The following is a 27,702-nucleotide window of genomic DNA, read 5'->3' as shown; positions in this document are numbered from 1 at the left end:
GAAACGTAGGATTAATAAACCTCACCGTTTGCATTTATTTATGAGTATTTTCTTCAATATGATTGTGCAAATCCTGTGAGTGCCGACACCTTTCTATGCTATATATATAGTTTCTGTGTGAGACCGAAACGTTGAGTAATAAACCTTTCTATTTTTGCATTTATATTTTGCTCACAATTCTTTAAATCCTAGGAGTGCTGTCCTTGTTTCAGTATATATAATATATATATATATATATATATATATATATATATATATATATATATATATATATATATATAAGGGGGCCCCCTTTAACTGCTGCTTTATTGTGTTTTTACGGGATAGGGATGTTATGATGCTGAGGAATAAAATTTATATCTTTTAGATTTTGTATTTACATTACTTTGAAGTGAAAGTTCCAAGTTCGAACTTTGTAGTTTATGGTTATTTTGCAGTAATACATGCAGGGTTAAAAAAAATAAATAATTGAATGCAAGATTTTTTTTGTGATAAAAACATCTCTTGAACATTTAGTGGAGATAAATAATATGCCCTTGGACATTTTTGAGGCACAGCTACAAAAAAGGGACATGAGAATAAGTTTGAGTGAATCCAGCTGCCAGGAGTCCACCCTGGTGACAGCACAAACCACGCTGTTAATACAGAAAATAGATTTGCTTTAGGCGCTCAGAAACCATGAGTGCTGACACAAATGATTTGTTCTTTTACACATTTCCTATTCTGAGACTGCTGTTAAAACAACCGCCCCACCAGTCTGGCTCTCTGCCTACATGGGATGAGGGAAAATCAACCGAGAAAGACAAAGGGAAGTTTTTATTTTTAAGGAATTCAAAAAATTATCCCAGGAAGCTGGAAAAAAAAAAGCATGGCAGAGGTTGCCAATTTTCTGAGGTTTGTTTGCACTAGAAACATGAGGGCTACAGATGAATGCAAATTGCAGCCCCTGTATTAGTGCAAGCAAACTAAGAAAACTGGCAACCTCTGCCATGCATTTTTTTTTCTTAAATTCAGAATTCTTAATACAGATTTGAAAATGGCTCAAGGCAACATATAAGGAAACAAATGGCAGGTTTGCAGTTTTGCTCTTACTATTTGAAAAAGGAAGAACTAGAATGGGTACAGTCTCTCTACTCGTCAGTGTACCTAGCCAGTCTGACAACAATGCCTCAGAAATGTCTTTAGGGAAGCTAGGGAAAAAAGCAAGAAAATGGTAACTAAATGTGCAGCCTGCAAAGAGAAGAAAGACTAACGTTTCTATTAATGTATTTATAAGTCTGAATCGAACCCTTTCATCAAATGCTTGCATTCCTTGTATTTGCAAAAACTTCTCCTTTGCTGAAACACACGTATGATCCTTAATAAATCTGTTCTTAAATTTCAGAAAAAAAACGTTAGCACCTTAATAGTAATCAATGCCTGAAAGTAAATGAAAGAAAAAGAACGCATGTCTGATTTTTGATTTTGTATCCCCAAATGAAACACACAACTAAAAAAAAAATCTGGCCCACAGACTGGGAAATTAGATTTTCAGATTAAAAACAAAAGAAGAAATGTAAAAGCATTAATGATCAATTTATGTGGTGTAACTTGGAAGTAAGAAAAACATTTGAAAACTACGTCAGAGAGGAGAGATGCTTCAAAACTCTTGTAGTATTTACAGATCCTACAAATACTACAACTGCACTATACTGTTTTGAAGCAGCAAACAAGAACTGCTCCACAACAGTTTGCTGAGTAAAGTCAATGGGATGGTACAGTGCCTACCCAAACATTACAGATTTAACACAAACAGGAGCAGGAAATTTACTAGTAAATATACAAATCAGAGGATAACTCTTTCATGGACCCAAAATATCAAATCCTAAAAATAAATTGCAAACCTCCCTCCGTTGTATTTGGCGTTCACAGATACTTTAACAAAGCAATTCAATCTAAACCCCTAACTAAAGCACAGCAGCATAAAGAAAAGCTGGATGTGTAAAGCGATGTATGGGATCTATTATCTAGAAAGCCCCGAATTACAGGAAGACAATTTCCATAGGTTCCATTTTAATTAATTAAAAATTGTAAAAATGATTTTCTTTTATCTCTGTAATAATAAAACAGTACCATGTGCTTGATCCCAACTAACATATAATGAATCCTTATTGGAGCCAAAACAATCCTATGGGGGTTAATTTATGTTTAAATAATTTTTAGTAGACTTAAAGGAGAATGCACGTCAAAATTTAAGAAGCATACTGCCCAATAGTCCTCCTATTGTTTAGTAAAAACGCCACACTTTTGGCTCACCTAATCAAATATTTACTCAGTCACACTTACTTCACATTTTCTAGAACAGGCAGCCATCTCTAAAAAGGTATTCTCCCTCCCTTTCCATCCTTGCTTCATACTGCACATGTGTTTCATTCCCTCCCCCCCTCCCGTCTGCCAGATCTGCTTGTGATTGGCTGGTGGGCATGTGTAGCTCAGAACAGGAGACAGGATCAAGTTACACACATGCTCAGAGAATAGGAAGGCTGCCGCTGGCACCTACAGGAAGGGGAGAGAGATTTCAGTGATGTCACTGTAGGCTTCACACTGCTGTAGGCTGCCAGCACCATATCTCAGAGAAGCAAGCAGGGATCTGGGAATTTAGATATGCAGTAAGTACTTAAAAACAATGCCTTTAGACTTACTTTTAACTTATATTAACCTTTCATTGTCCTTTAAGCTGGCCATACACGCACCGATAATATCATATGAAACCCCGTTTCGTTGGAAAACTGTATATCTTGGCCTTTAAGGCCAGCAACACAAAGGACATAATGGAGAATGTACAGATATGGGACCAAGAAGTCTCAGGACTAGGGGACTTCTGGATAAGGCATCTATATACTTTTAGTCTACTAAAGTTTAATTAAAGTCAATCGGATTGTTTTGCCTCCAATAAGGATTAAATTATATCTTAGTTGGGATCGAGTACAAGGTAGTGTTTTATTATTACAGAGAAAAAATTTAAATTATTTGCTTATAATGGAGTCTATGGGCGATGGCCTTCCTGTAATTCAGAACATTCTGGATAATGGGTTTCTGGATAACAGATCCCATACCTGTAGCATGAATGAAACAGAAGTGGTAATAACTGGTAATTGCTACTAAATCAACAAGTATAACAGAGAGGCAAAGGCAAATATAACAGATACACTAAAAAATAAATCGGAAAATACACTGTAGTACATTTTAGAAATAGGAAAATAATACATTTTAGAAATACTAAACATTACCTAACTCAAGAATGATCCAAAGGATACATTTTGATATAGTGCTCCAAAAACAAAATATAGAATTACAATATTTTAATGCATTTGTCCTTTATCACTATGTATGTATGCCCAAGCAACAAACACAAGGCATGTCTTTCAGCTGCCTGTGATCTGCCAGTGGATAAAAAAAACACAGGGTGAGAGGAGGACAGAAGCATAACAACCATTCCTGTGTCCAAACCTAAAGCTGGGCTCATATCTGTATTGCGGCCAGACAGCCAGATGGATAGATCAGTTTGGCTACACGCACGGACAGTGACCGGGCAATACAGATCCTCATCTGATCGCTCAACAGTTGCACAATCAGAGACGAACAGAAGCCCTCCAATTCATACTGCAAATTATCACATATACAATAAATGACTGGCTGAATGGATGTTCAGTTTTGGTTTACAAATGATGCAAAAGTAAGCAGAGCAACAGAATCCATAAAAAATCTCTCAGAAGTACAGATTATAAACAAATTAAAAGTAGATATTAAGTGTAGGTGAGTGAATATATGCACACTAAGTCTATGAAGATTTTCATTTATCCAGGTCATGGTATATCTAGTATAAATAAATTTAAAGCAACTGGACTTGTTTGGTAATCATTTAAGACGTTTCACTACTCATCCGAGCAGCTTCTTCAGTTCAACTCATTGTTGTGTTGAACTGAAGAAGCTGCTCGGATGAGTAGTGAAACGTCTTCAATGATTACCAAACAAGTCCAGTTGCTTTAAATTTATTTATACTAGATATGCACACTACGTATCCCATTTTAAAGGAGAAGGAAAGGCTAATTTACTAGGGGTGCCAAAATATTAGGCACCCCCAGAGATTGTAATTGCTTATCTGAAACTGCATCGGCCTGGGGTAAATGCAGGCGAGTGATCCTCTTCTATTCTACTCTTTCCATAGTGATCCCAGGACCCACGCATGCGGAGCTGAGCAAAAACCGATGGCTTTTTTGTTAACGTTCATCCTTTCGCTTTACTGCGCATGTGCCGAAAAGACTGAAGGAGTGCTCGCTCGCATACACCCTGGCTGGTACAGTTTTTACAGGTGCACCAGTCGGGAATTTCAGGTAAGTGATTACAATCACTGGTGGGAGCCGAACATTTTGGTACCCCCCCCCCCTCCTTTAATGAAATATTTGATTATTTTCAACAAATTATGTAGTGCTTTACAGTAGAAGTACAGAAGCCTGAAATATGAGAAACTATTGACAGAGGTTTATGCTACATATATTGGAAGGTGGCCAATAAATGAACAGATATTGTTGTATAAAATGAACAATATTAGGACAATCCAATAAAATCATCTACTTATCATTACACTGATGAGGAGCAAATAATTATAAGATTTAATATAATTCTGATCACAGTGTCCTAACATCAGATAAGTTTAAAAAAACCTTTTTGCGAAACGATGAATTTGGTTAGTGGATGGGATGATCAGACAATCATCATTAAATGAACACTGGGCTACAAAAGTACAGATAGGCATCATTCAATATATGTATGATTTTGCAGCCAACATAACAAAGATACAACAAAAGTCTCCTCACATATCATTAACCATTGATAGATGAATTGTTTGTTAAAACGATCAGTTCCTTCTGTCCTGGAAACTATTGTGTTTGCATTTTCTGGCAAAAGTCAGGCTTTTTGTGCAGTGACAGCCAGATCATATTCATTTCTATCACTACATGATAGATCAATTATTTATTGAATGCAAATGCTAGCCCCCCTTCCTGGTGATCGTAATCACTTACCCAATACCCCAAGCCAGCGCTCCTTTTAGCAGAAAGCTGCACCAACCCAGAGTACTTCTGAGCAAGCAACACCAGGTGATTGGCTTCACTCTTCAATGGCCTCGGAACAACACATGGGCAGTAGAGCAAAACATGACTTTTCACACTACTGCACATACACACGTGATGCGAAAATGGAAGAAGCAGGAAGAATATTGCTCTGTGGTTCTTGCTCAGATGTACCTTGGGCAAGTGCAGTTTTCTGCTAAACTGCACAGAATAATTTGGAGGTGGGGAGATATAATATATATATAAAAAAAGATTAGATTCAAAATGATTCCAAGTCATTTTGCATGTGTGGTTTACTAGTTGATTGAAAGCAAAATCTGAGGCAAGGGAGAAGATGACTGCGTGAATTTAGGATAGCTTGCCCTATGCTTTAGTAGCAATTTGACTTCATGGAAAATATAGACAAAAGGTCACCTGTTACTCAGTATAGTACAACAGGAGAGCTAAAGATGTAGGCATATAGGTCTGTGTCATCAAGAATTCAAACAAATATATTTCCCTAGAGCAGCAATCCCAAAACAGTGGCTCATAAGCAACATGTTGCTCACCATCCCTTGGATGTTGCTCTCAGTGCCCCCAAACCAGGTAGTTATTTTTGAATTCCTGACTTGGCGGCAAATTTTGGTTGAATAAAAACAAGATTTACTACCAAATAAAGCTTCCTGTAAGCTGATAGTGTGCATAGAGGCACCTAATAGCCAATCACAGCCCTTATTTGGCTCCTCCATGAACTTTTATGGTGCTTGTGTTGCTCTCCAAGTGTTTTTTCATTTGACTTTGGATCACGAGTAAGAAAGGTTGGGCACCCCTGGTCTAGAGAATGAAAAAAAGAACTCAAGACATGTGCCACATTAACAGAGACACACAGTTAGCATGAGGTTTAGGCTGAGAAAGCAACCTTAAAAGAACAAATCCAAAATATAAGGTGTAAACCAGAAAATAGCAGTGACAAATGCAAGATGCAATAAAATATCTGACTGGCTGATTATCTATGTCAGTGCTGTCCAACTTCTGCGGTGCCGAGGGCCGGAATTTCTCGTGCATACATGGTGGAGGGCCGCTAATGGAAGCCAGTTTTGACCACTCCCCCCTTTTAAACCACACCCACTTCAAACCACACCCATTTTATCACAATGGTGTTAGTGCAGAAAAAACCCAAATGCTTGGTCCTCACTGCAGGGATATCAACCATCATTCATATGTTAAAGAATTATATTATGTCATATTAAGACACACCCTAAAATCCATATGCCTCCTGCCCTGTGGATAGCACAGCAACCCCCAGCATATAATTACACACTTTAGGGACCATTTAATGGCTATTTCCAACTGCTAACAAACTCCCAGAACAAACCCCTGCCAGGGGTAGCATACTTACTGTGCCTCAATATTCCCAAATGGGAGGGTATGGCACACACAGGCAGCATATGGCAGACACAGGCATCATAGGGCAGGCAGAGTATGGCACACACAGGCAGCACTCTGCCTGGCCTACACTACCTGTGTGTGCCATACTCTGCCTACCCTATGCTGTCTACACACAGGCAGCATAGGCCAGGCAGTACATACAATGTCTGAGGTGTGAACAGACGAACAATGTGGGTGATTACAGCCCAAGCCTGAGGTGTGAACACTGCAGGGGGTGAACAATGCATAGATTAAAAAGTGTGAACAGTACAGGGGATTACATGTTTAAACAATACTGGGGGATTACAGCCTGAATCTGAGGTGAGAACCATGAAGGGGGGGCAGTTAATCTCAGTACTGATACCATTTAAATCTTACACAAGGGCAAAACATCAAAGCAGCCAGACAGATGGGGGGCCACAAAGAGGGGGGTCGCGGGCCGCCAGTTGGACAGCACTGATCTATGTCAAAGACAGCAGAGAGAGATTTAAAGGGATGAGCATAGACAAACAGCCAAGCAATATTTAGATTTTGCAAAAAGAATTTCACTGGGGACTTAAATGAAGACAACTTCAGCAGCTTGAGCAATTTTGCCAAGAATGGGCAAATACTGCAGAAACCAGATGTGCAAAGCTGGCAGAGCTGGTGTATTGTCATTGTTGTTTAGTTGCATCAGTCCATTACAGTTTAAATTGCAGATTTTCTCTTAGCATTGTTCTCTTTTCCACTGAGCTTCTTCAGAGAAGTCTGCAGAGACAGGTCTTGGCCACCTGGTACTTCAGGAGGCATTATTCATGGCAAGTGCAAGTATTATATTCCAGTCAGTTGGATAGGTTCCCACCCGCTGGTGGAGGTATTTGGTGTGCCTTTTTTAATGGCAAAGGTGGGTTGAAACTTCCCACTCCCGCCCCAGAGATGATGCATTCCTTCACTTTCTGCATACTGTGTTGGATCAGTCAAGCTTTATTCACAGCTCTATACAAGAATGTATCTTCACAAGTAGTTCTTGTAGTTCTCTGCTTGTCTACATGAGGGAGGTCCACTGTTTGAAAATTTACCAGAGGTTTGGCACAACTTGAAGATCTCATCCCTCATATGTTTTGCTTTTGGGTTTTATTATGACCCATTACCAAGGTACAGTGTTCCTCTTGTGCTTCTACCTTAGCCCCACAAAAAAGCATCTTTATTTGCAGGAATATAAGAGGTTTATAACATTTTTAGGATGTTTAAAAAACAAAACAAAACAATACAAGGTTTAGAGTTTAGGGGCCAGTTCAATTGCCATATTAGAGCAAAGATGTATTGTTTTCCTCTTCTGAGGCAAACTAGAGACATTCTTCCATCAGGAAGGGCCAAAACTACACGATGGAAGGTTCCAACGTTATGGATATTTTGTTTAACTGAGACCCACCCACCACTTATTCCAGAAATGAAGACTCCAGCAGTGGAGTACACAGAACAAGAAATGTTACAATCAAACAAACCATAAAAAAGGGAGCATGGAACTTAACTCGAGAACCTAACGGTTCAATCTACTTAGATATAAACATGCATACATAAAATAGTAGCAGATGGCCAGACACAGTCTCACCATGGAAAATATAGTTTTAGTAGGTGCAAAACATTGGGTACAATGCTATGTGTGCGTATATATATACAGTGGTGTGAAAAACTATTTGCCCCCTTCCTGATTTCTTATTCTTTTGCATGTTTGTCACACTTAAATGTTTCTGCTCATCAAAAACCGTTAACTATTAGTCAAAGATAACATAATTGAACACAAAATGCAGTTTTTAAATGAAGGTTTACGTTATTAAGGGAGAAAAAAAACTCCAAATCTACATGGCCCTGTGTGAAAAAGTGATTGCCCCCCTTGTTAAAAAATAACTTAACTGTGGTTTATCAATTTCAATTTTCAATTTCAATATCAATTTCTGTAGTCACCCCCAGGCCTGATTACTGCCACACCTGTTTCAATCAAGAAATCCCTTAAATAGGAACTACCTGACACAGAGAAGTAGACCAAAAGCACCTCAAAAGCTAGACATCATGCCAAGATCCAAAGAAATTGAGGAACAAATGAGAACAAAAGTAATTGAGATCTATCAGTCTGGTAAAGGTTATAAAGCCATTTCTAAAGCTTTGGGACTCCAGCGAACCACAGTGAGAGCCATTATCCACAAATGGCAAAAACATGGAACAGGCCGGCCGACCAAAATTACCCCAAGACCCCAGGACAACATCTAAAGAACTGCAGGCCTCACTTGCCTCAATTAAGGTCAGTGTTCACGACTCCACCATAAGAAAGAGACTGGGCAAAAACGGCCTGCATGGCAGATTTCCAAGGCGCAAACCACTTTTAAGCAAAAAGAACATTATGGCTCGTCTCAATTTTGCTAAAAAACATCTCAATGATTGCCAAGACTTTTGGGAAAATATCTTGTGGACCGACGAGACAAAAGTTGAACTTTTTGGAAGGTGCGTGTCCCGTTACATCTGGTGTAAAAGTAACACAGCATTTCAGAAAAAGAACATCATACCAACAGTAAAATATGGTGGTGGTAGTGTGATGGTCTGGGGTTGTTTTGCTGCTTCAGGACCTGGAAGGCTTGCTGTGATAGATGGAACCATGAATTCTACTGTCTACCAAAAAATCCTGAAGGAGAATGTCCTGCCATCTGTTCGTCAACTCAAGCTGAAGCGATCTTGGGTGCTGCAGCAGGACAATGACCCAAAACACACCGGCAAATCCACCTCTGAATGGCTGAAGAAAAACAAAATGAAGACTTTGGAGTGGCCTAGTCAAAGTCCTGACCTGTATCCTATTGAGATGTTGTTGCATGACCTTAAAAAGGCGGTTCATGCTAGAAAACCCTAAAATAAAGCTGAATTACAACAATTCTGCAAAGATGAGTGGGCCAAAATTCCTCCAGAGCGCTGTAAAAGACTCGTTGCAAGTTATCGCAAACGCTTGATTGCAGTTATTGCTGCTAAGGGTGGCCCAACCAGTTATTAGGTTCAGGGGGCAATTACTTTTTCACACAGGGCCATGTAGGTTTGGATTTTTTTTCTCCCTAAATAATAAAAACCCTCATTTAAAAACTGCATTTTGTGTTTACTTGTGTTATCTTTGACTAATAGTTAAATGTGTTTGATGATCAGAAACATTTAAGTGTGACAAACATGCAAAAGAATAAGAAATCAGGAAGGGGGCAAATAGTTTTTCACACCACTGTATATATATATATATATATATATATATATATTGTGAAAGTACACAATATTGTTTTCTAGCATTAATAACCCACCATAACCATGTAAAAGAAAATACTCACTTGGAAAGTTGTTTATAAGTTTCATTAGCGGCTGTGTGGAGTGTAGATGCTCTTTGTGGCAATTTTAGAGCCTGTTCAAATGGCATTTAGAAAAAAAGCTCAAGCTTCGTTTTGTTTTTTTGTTTTTTTTTTTAAGAAAGTCACCCAAACACTGCTTCTGCACTGAGCACAAAACCGATTCAATAAGTGATTGTCCATTTCACGCTGATGGTTTGAAACACATGTCAAATTCCCCCAGCTTTGTTCCCCCCTAACTCTCATATCCAGACCGGTGCTCTTAAAATAGAATTCCCACAACTGTTCCTTACGGCTCAGCTATTTTCTGTCTGCATTAAACACATCCTCAGGAAAACCTCTTTATTTTGTGAGCAAGAACATTATGTTTGTTGTACCCTAGCCAGCAAATTTTAGCCCACTTAGGTGAAAGCCTACAACATATGCATGTACCTAACAAGTACAACCTGTATAAAGTGGAAAAACTCATTAGGGAAAGTATCCAGCGTGAATAAAATTGAGTTATTCCTTAGGTAATTACACATAACCCTGATTGTTTTTCCTTATGAATGTGAATTCTGGCCATCATTTTACCTGCTTACCAGCATTTGTGATCTAAACCAGTGCATACAGGTCAGAAGAAAAAGGTATATCCTTAAAGGAGAAGGAAAGGTAATAACTAAGTAAGCTTTATCAGAAAGGTCTATGTAAATACAGCCATAAGCACTCACAGAAACGCTGCACTGAGTCCTCTTTCAAAAGAAACATAGCATGCCTTGTCTCAATTTTTGTAAACATGTTGTTCGGGTGTCTGACTTCCTCTCTCAGAAACAGCCTTAATTCCTGCGGCCAGAGTCTGTGCAGCTCACTCCTCTCTCCTGCTCCCCCTTCACATAGGGAAGAACTCCCACCCTTAGGAACGTGTGATTTCAGCTATAAGGGCTAGAGCTGGAGCAAGAAGTTATTTAACGTGGCAGCTGATATCTTAAGCAAACGGAGAAAGCTTCTAGTGCTCTTTACTCAGTTATGGCAATGCTTTCTGCAGAATAAATATATTGTTCTAGGTGGCACTACTGTGGCAAATCTATTACTAATCTATTAGTAAAATGCCAAAATGACTTTCCTTCTTTAAAGAAGGATAGGCTAAGTCACTTGGGGGTGCCAAAATGTTAGGCACCCCCAAGTGACTTAGATCGCTTACCTTCTACCCCGGGCTGGTGCCCCTGTATGGAGAAAACAGCACCAGCCCGGGGTACCTGCAGCGATCACTTCCTTCTTCCTCTCTCGCTGCGCGCGCATGCGCAGTAGAGTGAAAAGCCGAACTTTAACAGGGAAGTCGGCTTTTTTTCACTCTACTGCGCATGCGCCGGACTCGGAGTCTAGGGGAAAGGAAGGCGGAAGCGCATCGCCCCAGGTGCCTCGGGCTGGTGCGGTTTTCTCCTAATAGGGGCACCAGCCCGGGGTACGAGGTAAGCGATTCAAGTCACTTGGGGGTGCTTAACATTTTAGAAGGCCTAACTTTACCACCCCAATGCATTCTTATCTCTCAAAAACAGAGGTGCTGCCACTATGCTAAACGATTAGCAATGTTAATTGTATTTGTCCTTCCCAGCTGTTACAAGCACTTGCCTTGTAGGACCTGTTTCTGGTACTGAAAGCATGCACTAATGAGCTATATATCATTACTTCACTAAATGCTAAATATTGCTAGGAGAAAACAGCACCAGTGATCCTCTTCCTTCTTCGTGCCGCTTGCGCATACATATTTGGCACCCCCCCCAGTGATTTTAACCTTTCCTTCTCCTTTAATAACATTTATAGCTGTGCCAATAGTTTGCTTGTGAAATGATTGTAAGACATACAGTCACTATGGTGGTGTTTTGGGGCAACTGGATTTCACACATATTCATGGCAAAAAGTGCTTGATCACATAAATACAATTCACATTTACATAACAAAGAAACAGAAGAAAACAATCACTCTTTGGTGCTCGTTTAGGGTAAGAAACCGTGGAGCGGTTGAGCAGAGATCACGGGCAGACAAACTGCTCCAAAATGGTTTTACCACTGGCAACAGTAGGAGTCACAATGTGAAGGGCTTTCCATCGGAGACTCTTATTGTTGCCGGTCAAAAGCCTTTTCTGAGCGGTTTGTCACCGATCATCGTGAGTGACTAAACCACTCCATGAGTTCTTACCCTTAAAAGTACCCCAGGCCGCAGCTTTCTGCTAATAGGAGCTCTGTCCCGTGGTATCAGGTAAGTGATTATAATCACTGGGGGGTTGCCTAATATTTACCATCCCTCAGTAATTTAACCTTTCTTTCTCCATTAAAGCAGTGCCAAATGAAATAAATTGAATGAATAGAATAGAAGAATAGAAGTTATGATTTAACATTGGACATCTGTGGTTATGTGTGACTTTTATATACAGTCACATCTTAGAGGGGGCAATGCAATCACAATACTTTAATTCCAGTAGCTGCTTTTAAATAGAGCTAAAGCTCTGGAAATGAAATGTTCCCACAATACTGTGCAACACATTTAAATCTATTCAATCTACGGCAAGCTTACAAAAATGATTTCTCAAACAAAAAACATCAGTTTTATTCTTTCACCATACTTTCCATGTGAAAAAGCTACAAATCATGTTAATAAGGAGAATGCACATTTTAGCAGCAGCAATTAATCCTATATGATAAGAGCAAGCAACCTTTAACATTTTATGTATCTCACAAACAAACTGTCCCATGAGACTGGTAATTATTTCAGTACTTTATTTCATCACCTGCCACAGAAAAGGCAACCAAAGGCTTGATGTTCCTGGAGATCAGCCTCTCACATCACTGTATCCCTTTAGACAAGTTACACCATGACTAAATGCTCCAGCCCAGTAACACCAGAAGCTTTAGTACTGGGTTTTCTACCTCTGTCAGGCTCTAAGGGTACCCATCCAATGTGCAGGCATTTGACAACTAACTTGTATACTGGAGTCTGCAGCATATTCAGCTTCACGAGAGATAAAGAAAAAGTCAGGGCTGACAACAGATAGAAAATAGTGGAATAGAGGAATTGTCCAGTAGAATAGAAGGCTACCATAAAAGACTTCTATGCACTTTCATTAGCGCTATGGTTATAAATATAGTTTCCATTATAAAGGGTATCAAATATAAACCCTCCAATAAATGTCTTATACCCAGTACCTATGAAATGACAGCGCCACTATATAGAGCTGTTATTCACATATACAAACCTAATCTTGCATTTGGCCAAATTCGAAGGCACAGATTTATCAACATTTAAAATTGACTTTTTACAAGAAATCACAAATTTGACAAGTTTAATGAATTATTAGGTGCAACTAAGTCAAATCTTAAATATAAAAAAAATTCCCATTCAATGTAGAAATCAATGGGAGTTGTATCAGCAAAAGTTAAGTATATACTCGAGTATAAGCCTAGTTTATCAGCACCCAAAATGTGCTGAAAAAGTCACCCTCGGCTTATACTCGAGTCGGGTACCATGGGTCCCTCTAGACTAGCACCCCCTCTCTCCTTTGTGTGCAAATTAGCCCCCCCCCCCCCCCGCAACCAGACCCTCCAGTGCCCTGGCCTAGGCTCCCACTAGCAATACTTATTTCCCCTTACATCTCCTCCGGGACCGGGTTTGCTGCCAGTTTGTGCAATGAGCGTGGGGTAGTACTCATATTGTTTTTGTTGACAGAGCTAGTTTACTGTTTTTCTTTGAAATAAATATTGAAAAACATATACCCAACTGATGCCTCAATTAATGTTATTTTATAGGTATTTATTTTGATTATTAAAACTTAGCAGTAGCTGCTGCATTTCCCACCCTAGGCTTATACTCGAGTCAATAAGTTTTTCCAGTTTTCTTAGGTAAAATTATGTACATTGGCTTATATTCGGATCGGCTTATACTCGAGTATATATGGTATTTTCCAATTGGAGATTCATTTGTCAAACAGATAATGGGTAGAATGTGATTTCACTGCATTTGAGTGAAATCAGTTTTGCATTTCCACATTGTTACATAACTGAATTTCTGAGATTCAAGGTTTTTGATAAATAAGTGCACAAGTTTTTTAAATTTTGCTACCCTGTGTTCAGCTGAACCCTCTAAATTTTATAACTTTAAAGCTGTGGACAACTGACGTAACTTTTGTTATATATTTTGTAAAGTTTAACTAAATTTTGGTTTAAGTGCGGTTTAATAATGTTTTCTGAATGATTTTGTATTTGGCCAACCCAATAATTATGGATTTGCATTCTCTACATAGTAAGTTGCTTTATCTGTTGCATTTGACTATGAGGACTACTGGCTTTTAAGCTACGGCCACCCGATTGATCTGGATTGGCATTACCACTATTCACTGGTTACAATAAAATTTGTGAAGATCAACAGAGGGACTCAATGGGAGAGATCAATAACAATAAATTGTGCCCCATTGTCCTGATGGTCAGACTGGCTACATACAGGTTCCAGATGGTATCAAACTTGCCCATGGGAGTTTGTTGCACTCAGTCATAGGGCAAAAATCTGACAACAGTTACACAACATGTTTCAATGTTGGATGGATTTTTAAGGCCAACTAAATCAAACCAATTCAATCATATAAAGAAGACCAAACTTTAAATGCCCATCAATTCCAAGGATAGTTTAACTGTATGCAGTATTTTTTTTCTTTTTCAGAAATGTATATATGTAAATTGTGTACTAAAATAATAGAGGCAATGTGCACCTGGTCACATATTGTGATGCAACTCTCCGAAATCGTGAGTATATGTTCAAACTAAACCAACAACAACAAAAATTATAACTGCCACAAAGCCCTGACATGCATACTGGTATCCCATAAACTTGTTTAAAACTAACAAAAATGAGTTAGGGGCCCCATATATTTTGGTGCACTGTTCCACAGGACAAAAAAATGACTTATCTCTGCTGAAAATCTGTCTGTGTCACAAACAGAAAGTGCCATCTAATATGTAACAGTATGTTTTTATTGTCCTTGAGTGATCACATTAGTATGTACAGACATGGTCTGACATGCCACAAGGTGTGCCAGAAGCCCAAACTACTGAAAGAAGCCTACAGATTTCTACATGTATTTAAACATGACATGTCTGCACAAGGATTCATTTAGGAAAGGCATTATGTGTCAAACAAAAAGGAACACTGAGCCCATTCACTGGTTTGTCTTTCCACAATGGAGTGAAGAGAAGATTTTAGATTTCGTGCTATTAACATAAAGAGCTGTACGACATTGTAAAGAAATGAAAGTGGACAATGGTTTGATATACAATAATATGATTACTCCCTGTTTAAGGAATACATTTACACATGTTCAGTCATACTCACATGTTCCAGCTTGTCGTAGGGCAGCAGTTCACAACTAGAGGGACAGCCAGAAGAGCCAAGAATACCAGAATATCTGTGTGCCATAGGCTTTTTATAAGTTTCTATATATCCGAGGTGCTTTTTGTAGAGGGATTTAATCAACAAGAACAAACTACACCTGGTTTTTTTTTGTGTTCTTAAAAGGCACTTGAAGCCACCTTAAATCTTTTCTATGCCAACTTGCAGTAGTGCATCCAGTAAGAGCTGCTTTGGTTGTACTTCAGGTTGTCACGATGGGGAAGTCCTCCAGACATGATCTAAAAGCACTACAAAACTAAAGAACCACGTGCTCTCAGTTCTTTTTTTAGAAGTTTAATTTTTATTTCGTAGCCTTAAAGGGGACCTTTCACTAATACACAAAAAAGTGTATAATAAAAGCCTTTTTCAAATTAAAACTTGAAACTTTTTAAACATGTTCATCCCACTCTGCCTCTATGCCACTGGCATAGCAATCATTTCTCTCCCTCCTCACTGTGTATAACCTGGCATAACCTGTGCTTGGTCAATGTGTTATCAGGTGATCTCTTTAGCACACAAGCGAGATTAGAGACTATTGTAAATTCGCCTTACAACTCACGCAAAAAATGGTGCCTGCCTGCTCACTGTGACCTAAACAAAAAGACTGGAGAAAACAAGGTTTTATAAATTTGCATAATTGTTTTGCTCAATTAATACAACAGAAGAGGATTTGGAATTTTTTCATAGGATGACAAGTCCCCAAATTACAGAAGGACTCCATTTCTCAAGCATTCCACAAAATAGATCCCCCACTTGTACATGGAAAGTTTAAAAGCACTGCAAGACGCTAGGCTACGGCAGTTTCTATAATTGTACATGGTCTGCACATTCTAAGCAGAGTTTCTAAAGGAGGAAATTATCATGACATTTTTTTTGACTATTAAAATTTCACTGATTGAATAAAATAATTTTCTAAATATAATCTATTAAAACTTTACTACAATATTTAATTATGTGTTTACCCTCTTAAAGCACATTTTTTCTCTCCTCCCGCTCTGCGTCAGAGTTTATAACTGAATCCTCCCTCCTCTGTTATTGGTTTAGCGCCTGGCATCCAATCATAACTTAATAGATTACATTTATGTATAAATGTTTTTATTTAATGAATGGAGTCAATTCTACTACCCACACATTAGCTTAGAATTATGCATCTCTTTCTGATCACCGCTGCTTTTGCAGCAAGCAATGTAACTGTTAAAGGAGCAATGGTAACCCACCTTAACATGTTGGCTAGGAACTCCTTATTGTAGGTGTTGGAAACCATCAGATAAAAATGCTGGTGGAAACCTTTCAGGCATTTTCTTTTGTGTTCTACCAAAACTGGTTGCTTTTGGACTGGCTCAAATGAAATCCAGATTTCAGTTCCACACAAAAGTACAGTCTTTCAACAATTTTCTTACAGAGGAAACAGCAATTCCTTTTCAAAATAAATGCCACGGCTGCACTAAAACATGTTGGAAGCATTTGATATAGTTGAATGTTACTCTGAAAATCTGGGACAACACCCACATTATAGTTTTGAGGGCTGTTAACAGTTGCTGTTACAAGGACAAAAACATTCACCAAAGAGACTTTTAAAATCAAGCATACAAAGTGAAAATAGCATTTTTCCACAATTACACCACTTACTTTTACCCAAAAACATTCGGAAGACGGTATTATCAGACACAGAACTCTCTCTCACTCTACTACATGCATCTTTCACTAAAACCCCCAACTTGATATTGATAGATATATGTCTACAAGCTGTACAATGTTACTATGAATTGCAGAGGAAAATCCCACTGTTGAGCCCACGGCCCCTTACTCTCAATAAACTTCCTTCTCCCACCTCCCCATGTCAGTAAATATGTGTGGAGATGTACATAACTGCCATCACTCCTAAAAAACTCAGGTATGGCACAGTGGGTAGCACTGATGGATGGTGCAATAAAGGTCCTCTGCTGACACCGTGGGTACAGGTATGGGATCCCTTATCCGGAAACCAGTTATCCAGAAAGCTCCAAATTACGGAAAGCTGTTTCCCATAGACTCCATTTTAATCAAATAATTTAGAATTTTGAAACTGATTTCCTTTTTTATGTAGTAATAAAACAGTACCTTGTAATTGATCCTAACTAAGATATAAATAATCCTTATTGGATGCAAAACAATCCTATTGGGTTTAATTAATGTTTTATTGATTTTTAAGTAGACAAGGTATAGAGATCCAAATTACGGAAAGACCCCCCATCCGGAATACCCTTGGTCCCGAGCATTCTGGATAACGGGTCCTATACCTGTACTACTTGACTGACATCTCTACTGGCACATAGGTTAGCATTAATATTGAACTGCCTTGCAGGGACCCATCTGAACAGTAACACCAAAAAAATTTACACTTTTTTAAAGTAATTAAAATATAATGTACTGCTGCCCTGCACTGTAAAACTTGTGTGTTTGCAACAGCAACACTACTATAGTTTATATAAATAAGCTGCTGTGTAGTCATGGGGGCAGCCATTCAAGCTGGAAAAAAGGAGAAAAGGCACAGGTTACATAGCAAATAACAATCTCTGTAGAGTACAGTAGTGTTTTATTGGTTATCTGCTATGTGCCTGTTCTCCTTCGAATGGCTGCCCCCTTGGCTAATATATTTTATAAACTACAGTAGTCTTTCTGAAGCAAACACCGTTGTGTGCCAGTGCAGGGCAGCAGTACATTATATTGTAATTACTTTTATACACAAACCTCATACCACAGACCAAATCTACACACTATTTTTCCTCCTCTCTATACTAAACTTCTTTATTCTAGTCTAACATACTACGGCCAATCCACATTTTCTCTTTGTTCCGATTCAGAATTGAGAATTGTCCATGGTATAGGCAAATAAGCCATAAGGTTGTAAGGACCTACTCGTTACTGGGCCCACCGGAAGCTTTCTGGTAGCCTGGTGGGCCAGTCTGACACTGGCTAGTATACATTCTCTTTAAAGTGCTACATAACATAGAAAAAACACACGTTTGCATGTGCTCACATTGCACATTTTACATTAATGGAAAAATGTTGGGACAAAGGGCGCTAAACATCAAAATGAAGAGTGATCCATCCGCAATGCTGATACTATATAAATAAAGAGTAATAACATGACTAACACCTGGCCTGCAGATGTATTCAAAAGAGCACAGGATTTTTCAGTTTAATAAAGGCTTATTGCTCACACTGTGCGTTAGTGTCTGGGGCCTTTACAAAAATGGACAGCACAGCAGCTGTACTTGTATACCACATTTAGTTTAAGTATGTGGATATTCTATATTTATAGTTTTTACACAAGTGTAAGGACAAGAAAAGGTTAATACACTGGGAAGGGGGGGACACAGGTGCCACTATTTTAGACCCCCCTCCCCCCCCCAGTCTAAAGAGTATTTAAAGGGATTCTGTCATTTTTATTGTATATTTTTTATTTCTAAATTACACTGTTTACATAGCAAATAATTCACTCTACCATTTAAAATGTTATTTCTCCTACTCCGAAGTAAGGCCTAGGACACATGGGGAATTCGTCGTCATGATTTTTTTTTAAAAAAAATTTCGGTGGAAGCGACTTTCCTGCCATAGGTTACTGTATAAGTTGCGGCTACTAATCAAGTGTTCACCCTAAAGTGTTCAAGTGTTCACCCTAAAGGTCCCCATACACAATCAGATCCGCTTGCTTGGTGATGTCACCAAGCGAGAGGATCTTCACCCGATATCCCCACCTACGGGTGGGCGATATCGGGGAGCGTTTAGGTAAAAAAAATAATAATTCAATCGTTTGGCCCTGGGGCCAAACGATCGGATTATGTGGGTGGCAACGAGCCGATGCGGTTCCCGATCCGACTGAATTTTCTAACCTGCTCGATTGATATCGGTCAGGCAGGCCCCTCGTTTCTGCCCCTACATGGCCCGATAAGCTACTACTATCGGCCCGTGTATGGGGACCTTAAAGGAACAGTAACACCAAAAAATGAAAGTGTATAAAAGTAACTAAAATATAACGTGCTGCTGCCCTGCACTGGTAAAAGTTGTGTGTTTACTTCAGAAAGTCTACTATAATTTATATAAATAAGCTGCTATGTAGCCATGGAGGCAGCCATTCAAAGGAGAAAAGGCACAGGCACATAGCAGATAACAGATAAAACACTATTGTATTCTACAGAGCTTATCTGTTATCTGCTATGTAACCTGTGCCTTTTCTCCTTTTTTCCAGCTTGAATGGCTGCCCCCGTGGCTACACAGCAGCTTATTATATAAATTATAGTAGTGTTACTGTAGCAAACACACCAGCTTTACCAGTGCAGGGCAACAGTGCATTATATTTTTATTACTTTAAACCTCTTTCATTTTTTAGTGTTACTGTTCCTTTAACCGGAGGAGTTACAAGCCAGATTCAATCTCTTACTATTGAGTGCTATTCTGATATCTACTGGGAGCTGCTATCTTGCTCCCTTTCTATTGTTCTAAAGATCAGCTGCTGGGAGGGGGATGTGTTTTGAAAATACATGTTTTCCCATTACAGTATTCCTTTAAGCAATACTGACATGTTCCTATAAAAATTTATAGGAATGTTAGTACAGGTATCGGACCCCTTATCCGGAAACCCTTTATCCAGAAAGCTCCGAATTACGGAATGCCCGTCTCCCATAGACTCCATTTTAATCAAATAATTCAGAATTTTAAAACTGATTTCCTTTTTCTATGTAGAAATAAAACAGAACCTTGTAATTGATTCCAACTAAGATATAATTAATCCTTATTGAATGCAAAACAATCCTATTGGGTTTAATTAATGTTTTATTGATTTTTTTAGCAGACTTAAGGTATTGAGATCCAAATTACGGAAAGACCCCTTATCCGGAATACCCTTGGTCCCGAGCATTCTGGATAATGGGTCCTATACCTGTATTACTAAAAGTTTTCAGTACCAAAATATTGTCAAAAGTCCACCAAAGCTACGCAAGGCCCAGCAGCACCTGCTTGTCAACAAGAAGACAGAAAGCAGATGTAGCTGTTAGTGATGTGCGGGACGGCCCGATACCTGCAGGGCGGGCCGACCTCAGCACATCACATGCGGGTTGGGGGGACATGTCCAAGCTGAGCTCTTCCACACCCTCCCCTGAAAGAAAATAACATATTGTTGGGCAATATAAACATTCTGGTGAATTCAAAATGGATAAATATGTCTTGCTATGTTAAAATAAGACTTTTTTTTTTTTTAATTCATATGTATATGTACACAAAATGAACCATTTTTACTGGCAAAAACAAGTCATTACGGACAGTAGAAAATGTAATACATTTAAAAAACTCAGAACTTGCCATCTATGGCAAGTAAAGAGTTTGGGGAAAACAAAATAGGATAAGGATAAACCACTAGGGAGTACAAATGTGTTAAGGTGGCCCCTAAGAATCACTAGTTTAGGGAGGTTTGCCAAACAAGCAGATCTTTTCCTTCATATGCCCACCTACGGTGGGCGATATTGGAGTAATCAGACTGTTTTGCCTTCAGGCCAAAATCTCAGTTATGCAGTCCCCGACCCAAACGACATCTGGCCGATATTTGGCCAGAAATTTTCCAGGCAGTCCTGTCAGGGTTCCCATACATGGGCAGACAAGCTGGCAAATCTGTATAAAGTACCCAAATTGGCAGCTTAAATCTGGCAGTGTATGGCCACCTTGCCCTGGCCAGTGTAACTCTAATGAAAAAAGGCATTGGCCTGGGGAACTTGGCACAGGAGGTTCACCATCTTTTTCATCTTTCTTCATGGTAATCTTTAAGCTGCACTGGGGAGGGCATATGTGCAGCACACAAAGACTTGATAGAACTTCTATAATGTTAAAAGATCCATCCTAAATCCATGCAAAGACCACCTAGGACGTACAAAAATATTGCGGCTGCAGACCACCCCAGGCCATTGATTTAACCTTTCCCAGTCTCTTAGAAAATTCTATTAGGAATGCGCCCAGTCCACTTTTTTGGGATTTGGCCAAACTCTGAATCCTTTGTGAAAGATTTGGCCATGTCCTGAACAAAATCAGAATTCTAATTTGCATATGCAAATCAGGCCATGGGAGGAGACACAGACACTCTGCTTTACTCTATCAAACTTATCTCTAAGTACACAACAAACAGATGGTTATGGTGTTCTAATGACCTACTCCTCAACACTTCACTAATTACCTCTTCACATACCTGCATTTAAGACTTGATAGAGCTGTGTCTCTGGAAATCCCTCCCATCAGACTTAGGGCTCTGGCACACGGGGGAGATTAGTCGCCCGCGACAAAACTCCCTGTTCGCGGGCGACTAATCTCCCCGAGTTGCCATGACCCGCCATCCCGCCGGCGGGATGGCACACGCGGCGGGGCGATTTCAGGAAATCGCCGAAAAAGACTCGCGAGTCTTTTTCGGCGATTTGCGCGAAATCGCGCCCCCACGTCTGCCATCCCGCCGCCGACTTACATGTTCGCCGGTGGGATGGCAGGGGTAGGCAACTCGGGGAGATTAGTCGCCCGCGAACAGGGAGTTTTGTTGCGGGCGACTAATCTCCCCCGTGTGCCAGAGCCCTTAGGGCTGTGGAGTCAGTTCATAAATCCAGGTACACAAAATTAACTCTGACTCCACAACTTTGATAAGATTTTCTCCCAATATATCATTCAAACTGTATGCCACTGCCACCCCATACATGCAATACTCAATGCCACATCTCTCACTGGTCTGACTGCTGATCTTGCCCAGGCTCACAGGCTTTGTGCCTCAGAAAATCTTTCCTTTTAAATTGTAAGCTCTAATAAGTAGATCTTCTTTACCTCCTGTATCGACCAATATTTATACATCTAATGTATATATGTATACCCCTATATTACACCACTGTATTTGCTCACACATTGGTACATGTCCCCGTTCTACAGATATATTTTAGGAGTCTCTTCTTAACACATTTGCATAGAATGCCAACATGCATAAGTGTAAAAAAAAGACACACCTTTTATATACTTAACTTTGTTTTTTCTCTAAAAGGTAATGTAATAAACACATTTTATTGATAAAAAGAAATTACCCAACAAAGATGTATTCTAAGCCGGGCTCTAGTTGTGGAGGGCACCAAAGTTGCATGCACACACAATTCAGTATTTGTTTAGTGCCACATACCTTACAGTTTCTAGAAAATATTTCCTGTTTCTTTGCACATGCTTCCCACAAAAAAAATCCACTGATGGGTTTACTGCAATGATATAGTTGTTCAATTAACTTAACCTGGCACTTAAAGGGTACATATTGCGTGAAAAACAGTACTGTGCCAATGAACTGTACTCCTCTAAATGTAAAAGGAATGTTCTTTAAAATGTAGAGTTTCCGGCTGACTTATTGAGAATTTCTCCAAAAACCCCACTAGTCCCACTTCCTGCTGCCTCCTTTCCTTGGCTGTGCAGTGGGGCCGACAGCACGCAGCACACTGCACTGTAGGATAGGAACCAACCAGCAGCTGGGCTGACCTGATAGGGAACTGAAGACTGTCTTTGCTTTGCGTGACTGCAGGGCTGTGATTGGCTATTCCCCCTCCTACAGTGCTTCTGGCACAGACTGTTAGGACATACCCACCCCTCATCTGAAACACAGACAGGGACCTAAAAGGATCTATATGGAGCTCCAATAAAGGGGATATTTTACCAGACAGTATTAAGTTTTAGACCAATGTGAAACTAGCACCATATATTATTCATAACTGCCCACAAGATTAGAGGTTATTTGTTTATCCTATGACTCCTTTAATCTTGGTCTGTGCCAACACTGGCTTATTATAAGCAGTCTGAATGTCTTCCACCGCTTTCTCCCCAGCCTTTTTTACCCGTGAGCAACATTCAAATAGAAAAAGTGTTGGAGAGCAACACAAGCATGAAAGTTTCTGGAGGAGCCATTAAGACAAGGATCCCTAACCTTTTTTACCCAAGAGCCACATTCAAATGTAAAAAGAGTTGGGGAACAACACAAATGGGGAGAAAAAAAGTTCCTGGGGTACCAAGAAAGGGCTGTGTAGTGGTAGCCCCTATATGGACTGGCAGCCTACAGGAGGTTTTGTTTGTTAGTACACATGGTCTTTATGCCTCCAAAACTTGCCTCCAAGGCAAGAATTCAAAAATAAGCACCTGCTTATGGTGCTCACGAGCCACTGGTTGGGACCGCTGCAATAAGAGCTATAATTGCCTATTTAATAGCCCCTATGTAGACTTGCGTCCTACAGAGGGCTCTACTTGGCATTACACTGGGTTATTATGCAATCAAAACTTGCCTCCTAACCAGAACTTCAAAAATAAGCACCTGCTTTGAGGCCACTGGGAGCAACATCCAAGGGGCTTGTGAGCAACATGTTGCTCATGAGCCACTGGTTGGAGATCACTGACTTCAAGAGATTCAAGGTCTCTAATTGCTTTCAATAGCCATTTACATGTTTTCTTTGCAGTATGAAATAGCACCTCTGACACAATCTGTCATCTTCGACATTTATGGTAGATTTCTGAAGTGTCCAACTTCCTGCTGTCATGGAGAATGTTCTCTCTCACTTACACACCTCCAAGCCCAACATTAACATCAGCATCCCACACCCTACATACAATAGTATATCAGTACACCAGGGTTTTGGGGTGGCATGATGATGTAGGACTGCTAACATTTGTAGGGTCTCGCAATGACCCAGTCTGCAGGGACTTATAGACTGGAAGCTAGCTTAATAATGCTTTTGGGATGCTGACGACTAAAAGTACTGCTGAGATGAGGGTGATATTTTAGAAAGTCATACACTCTTCCACCTTTGGGTAACACGGACATCCCCAGTCATGAATATGAATGTGTCAGGATCCTCTAACCTAGCAGAACTTTCCCATGTCTCTTTGACAAATACCCTGTTCCTTTCCTACGACTACCAAAAATATCACCAATGATCCAAACACAAAAGGTTGCTAGTCATTGCAGGGGCAGACTTGAGATGTTCGTGCTACACAGACAGCAGGTTATAGTACAGAAGAACTGAGTGCTGCTGTTTAGACAAGAATATCTGACAGTGCTTTTTTTCAACATCTACTTGCATGTCCATACCAAATATTGTAAGGATAAAAAAGTTAGCATTTCTATTGCTGAGGGCTGTTAAAGCAGATCCCAGCATCCCAACTATGAAGTTGGGACTTTACTTGACCACACAGATCTACTTCCTAGCCAGAAGAGATGACTGAGCATTGATGGGAGACTAACAGGTGGATTTGGATGGTAGTTGGTAGAACTTCACACCCCAAGGCTACAGACAGGTTAAAGCCAACACTTGAGAGCTGCCAGCCAAGTTTGCAACACAAGTACCAGTCAAAATGAACTTTTAGTAAGTTATTAATGGCCCCATTTTAAGCACATTTTTAATATCTTGTTTGTCAAGATTTTTTGTAATAATTAGTAATTCCAGTGTGCCTATCTCCAGGCAACATGTTGCAGCCACAATGTAGGTCACAAGTGATGCGTGGGTGGAAGGGGCCGGGGGCAAGCGCAGACTGCACACCCCAATACAAAGTACACTATAAACACTAAGTAGATCAAATACTAAAAGTTTAATTCTCTCTCAGGAGTAATAGTAACTCCCTGTCACCAGCTGCAGGGCTCAGTCACAGCAAGGTGTGTATTACGGCGAGTATAAAAGTCGGCCAAAGTAAAACATCAGGCACTCAGACTAGGAACTCAGACTACACATCCTCGGGTGGGTACAGTCTGTCTGTCGCAGGCCCTCGCTTAATCCCGCCTCCTAACACAACACCATTGGCTCTGACTGCGCTCACTCTACCGATCTTTACTCCCTATTGGCCCTTACATCTCTTCCTCTAAGAGTGGGCGGGCTCCCCTTTTCGGGCCCTCTTCAGCTCTCTAGGGTATTAGGGGCGGGCGGAAACGAAACAGATTACGGCGCGTCCTACATTCGTTATATGTGACGTACTTTGTGCTTCCGGAGTTCCTCGCCGTTGTGAAAGTTCGGTGTTGCCTTGTGTCTGTGTCCCAGTGCCTCACACCTCCGCCAGCAACCGTCAGCAGCGCGCTAGCGCCCTGAGCCCCAACTATCGCGAGAAAATCCTGGGCGGGGCCCCCGCTCCCCTAGTGACGCGCAGCACTGCCAGCTGACTGTCACAGCCCTGAGGAGAATTCAGGGCTTGAAGTTTGGTGGGAGGGGTTTCAAAAAATCCTATTGCTCGGAGGGCTGAATTGCACTGGGTATAATCTATGGAAGGCGCGGCTTGCTCTGACTGGAATGTCTGGCTGAATAGGAATGTAGCGAACTCTGCAGGTGATATAGTGCAATATATATAGCGCGTATGTATGTACGCAGGGCAGTGACGCTGTCTGCTGTGATAGGTTTGGTGTTTTAAAAGCAGTAAGATGAGTTTTACAATAAATGGGTTTGTACGGACGTCAATAACCTATACAAAAGAGTTTCCAATCTGTAAGTAGAAGGGGTTGAGATACAAGGGGCAGATTTATTAAAATGTAAGTTTAGCTCTTAATACTTAAAAACTCACCCATGTTCCATTTATTTCTATGGGATTTTTAGGAGTGTATTTATCAATGGGTTAAAGTAAGAGTTTACTAAAAGATACATTTGCTTCTTAAAATCCCATAGGAATTAATAGAACATGGGTGAGTTTTTATGTATTAAACTCTAAAGTCACATTTTGATAAATCTGCCCCAAGGTGTGGGGAATGGGCAAAATCAGAGTTAAAGGAGAAGGAAAGGCTAGTAAAGAGTTAATCCAGGGCCGGAACTAGGGGTAGGCAGAAGAGGCAGCTGCCTAGGGCGCAACGATTGAGGGGCCTCTCCTGCCTACCCCTAATGCTACTTTGTCATTGCCTCCGCCGCTTGTCATTAGCGGCGGAGGCAATGACCGATCTAATCGCGGGGGGGGGGGAGGTGGGCGGAGTTGGCCGACCGGGTTGCCTATGGCGCCCGGTCGGGTTGGCCCGCCCCTGAGTTAATCTCAAGCTGCAGGCATACCTGCAGTTGTCTCAGTAGTGCCCTTAAGTCTCCCCATATTTCACCTGTTCAGAAGATCTGAAGCCAAACAGGAAGAAAAAACACTGAGCTGTGTATTATTATTATTAACATTTATTTATAAAGCGCCAACCTATTCCGCAGCGCTGTACAATAAGTGGGTGTAAGGAAAGTTCCTGCAATGCCTCACTCCTGCACAGACATGCAGACCAAGGGGCTGATTTACTAAGACACGATTTCGAATCCGAATTGGAAAAATTTCGATTGGAAACGAACATTTTGCGAATTTTTCGTATTTTTTGCGATTTTTTCGGCGTCTTTACGATTTTTGCGTAAAAACGCGATTTTTCCGGCGTCTTTACGATTTTTGCGTAAAAACGCAAGTTTTTCGGCGTCTTTACGATTTTTGCGTAAAAACGCGAGTTTTTCGGCGTCTTTACGAAAGTTAAGCAAAGTCGCGATTTTTTCGTAGTGTTAAAACTTAAAAGGCGCAACGTTTCGCGCAAGTTGTAACGCTACGAAAAAATCGCGACTTTGCGCAACTTTCGTAATGGCTACGAAAAACTCGCGTTTTTACGCAAAAATCGGACGCATTCGGCCCGTTCGTGGGTTAGTAAATGTGCCCCCAAGTGTACATGCTCTGTTAGTAAGGCTATGAGTCAGCTTCCTGCTGATTGGCTCAGATCCACATTCCTAAGGGGGGGAGGGAGTTCTTAGCATTCTTGAGGGAGGGGGAGCAGGAAAGAGCAGAGAGTAAAAAGCTGCGTGTCTCTGGCACAGGAATTACAGACACAACTAATCTTTTTTTCAGAGAAGTCAGTGCAGCGTTTATGTGAATGCTTATGGCTGTATTTACAAAGACCTTTCTGATAAAGCTTACTTAGTTTTTAACTTTCCTTCTCCTTTAAGTGAAAGATGTTGCACAGGGAATTGCATTTAGCAGTGCACTGAATTTATTCTAAAGTAAATGAGGATGGGTTCTCTAAATAAATGGTTTTTAGAGATCTTTTGAAGGCAGAAAGATTGAGAGAGAATTCCAGAGATGGGGTGCAGCTCTTGCAAGTTGATACATCTGAATGTCCAGTTTGAAAATAACTTAGCCCTGGATCTGTAGCTGAATGACTGACAAACCAATGTTTTTCTGTATTTATAACCTTGTTATGAACTAATGGGGTTCCATACTAATGGTCACACCTCAGTGGGGATCTGAATTGAAAAAGTCAGACTACTACTACAGTAAGGCTAGGGAAGGCTAAGGCTCCCCAAACCTGCTTGGCACCTTAAAAAAAAAAAAAAAACTCACTCCGTTTCTGCACTGGTCTGGAACCTTAAACTTCGGGAAATCTTTTTGCATTCTTCCTTCCTGTAAGCTCCGGTTCTGCT

The 27,702-nt window shown here is 40.3% G+C and overlaps 1 protein-coding gene across 1 annotated transcript in view; it reads right to left on the bottom strand.

Moving 5' to 3' along the window:
- atf7 (activating transcription factor 7) overlaps positions 1-25,354 on the bottom strand; it is a 56,209-nt gene extending 30,855 nt beyond the window's left edge. Inside the window, 1 exon segment of the mRNA NM_001045752.1 lies at positions 25,273-25,354. The gene's annotated coding sequence lies outside the window, so the exon portion shown is untranslated.
- Positions 25,355-27,702: the final 2,348 nt, after the last annotated feature.

The sequence above is a fragment of the Xenopus tropicalis genome, chromosome 2, assembly GCF_000004195.4.
Source record: "Xenopus tropicalis strain Nigerian chromosome 2, UCB_Xtro_10.0, whole genome shotgun sequence".
Taxonomy (NCBI): Eukaryota; Metazoa; Chordata; class Amphibia; order Anura; family Pipidae; genus Xenopus; species Xenopus tropicalis.
The sequence above is the reverse complement of the archived record's forward strand: the minus strand, read 5'-3'. Positions and strand labels throughout refer to the sequence as shown.